We start from the raw sequence: 2,054 nt of genomic DNA on the forward strand, positions 1-2,054 counted from the left end.
ACGTCTGCCCGTCGCTGATTGGTCCACTCCGCTGTCTGTTCGCTGTGGCTTGCTCCGCCCTCGGAATTTGATCCGCCACACGGTCGCCAGAATCAATCGCTGGAACAGCGGTGAATCTGTTATACCAGGCAACCATTACTTAGCTCTAGAGTAAACACATACTTCCGTTAAAATACAGGTAGTCCCCGGGTTATGAACGAGTTCCGTTCCTAGGCTGGTATGGCGATGTAACCAGAATTTCCGCGCAAGTCGGAATGAACCCTTTAAGTACCTCTAAATACAAAATAACAGTCCAAAAAAATTTTATTGTACATCATATTAATAAGATCAAAGAAAAAAAGATACTGGGAGGTACGTTGTGTTAAATGTCGTTATATTGAATAACTAAAAAAAAAACAATAGTTGTTAATAGGTATGCTATTTCTAACTTATGAACATTAAAGAGTTAACTGCTGACGTAGTACAGCTAGTCCCCGGGTTACGACGTACTCGACTTATGTGATTTCGACTTTACGATGCTGAAGTCTCGTACGCCAATGTCTCCAGTGTTTTTTTTTTTTAATAATGTTTTTTGATGCATGCTTTTATTTTGGCGCACGAAGCATAGAGCAGGTCGTACTTTCGCACGCGAGTAAGAGCACATGTACAAACAAGGACGAATGTACTTGTGTAAGCGATGAAGTCTTGCAGCCGAGTAAGAAGGGAAAGAATACAGCTGCAAGATTGCGCGCACAAATGTCGCTTGTGAAGCATCCACAGAAGCAACACCTGCATATTATCCCTTTTGTACTGTTGTGCATTTTCAATTGTGGCCGAATACTTGGGGCGAGTTTAAGTAATTGTTTTTGATGATGTGCGGACGCCAACTGATACATGCTAATGGCGTACCGCATGCAACACGTCACTTCCGCTCATTAATATTCATGACATTAGCTTCTTTTGCTAAGTAGGGACGAGCCACCGTTTGTCCCTAATAGGAAATGAATGGAAATCGTGTACGAAGGAGATGTTTACAGAGCTAAACCTACCAATTCTCTCCGAAAATGATGTGCCTGGTGCCAAATTGACTGGCAAAGATGTGGAAGAACATAAAAATTTTCTTTTAAAGAGATGGCTTGAGTGTCGAAGGCTGAAAAAGACGAAAAAAAACGTGTCGACCTAAGCATAGCTTTAGCTTTTTTAATAGACGCGACTGATGATGACTGGTGTTAAAGTCCGCGCAAGTTAATTCGGTCTTCACATTTTTTTCCTCCCGAGTTTTTGGTTTCCGGAAACGTATGAAGAAAACATCCTCCATGTGTCGTAATGTCTAGAGTCGTTTCTACAAGTTCCAAAAAAGCAATGCGTGATCGGCATGTTCGTTTTTGAAAGATTACCGGAGAATAGTAATACAAATTATGTTGTGTCTATGCGAGGGCGGGTCTATAATGTCCCACTTCGGCTTTACTTCCGCTTTACGATGAGACGTCACGGTCTAAAAATAGCCTGCGTGCGGTACGACATTGTTTGTGTGCATTATTATTGCTCTATCAGCAGCTCGTTATTAACGTAAATTTGAATTGCTGTTATTGAAAATGAAACTGATTAATTTTAGTTTCATTCTGCAAGTATTGATGTCATGAGCAGCTGAATAAAGACAGCAAACCACACGGACTTCTGACATAGTCATTTCGGAATTTAGCTCGCTGTCTAGCTAGGACTTAGCTCCAACGTCTTGGCAAGGACAGTACAATGATGTATTAAACATGTTTTTGGATGGTTATTTTTCGATTTAGAGGGTAGTTAGGGGTATTTAAAGGGTGATTTCAGACTTTTGCGGAAATTCGAGTTACGCCGCCAGGCACAAGTTTTGGTAAAAAAAAATATTTTGCCATGACAATTTAGGAATACATTTGTATGTATCTCCGTATGTCATGGGAGAGTAAAGAGTCCTAGGAAAATACACTGTTTTAAGCAGAACCAAAGTCAACAATGATAACTACAAAGGATAACAGAAGATCTGAGTGGTTTTTTTTCCTCATTTATTTGTCCTTTCATTTTTCGGAGTAGTTGTA

This window comes from Corythoichthys intestinalis, chromosome 3, assembly GCF_030265065.1.
Source record: "Corythoichthys intestinalis isolate RoL2023-P3 chromosome 3, ASM3026506v1, whole genome shotgun sequence".
Lineage (NCBI taxonomy): Eukaryota > Metazoa > Chordata > Actinopteri > Syngnathiformes > Syngnathidae > Corythoichthys > Corythoichthys intestinalis.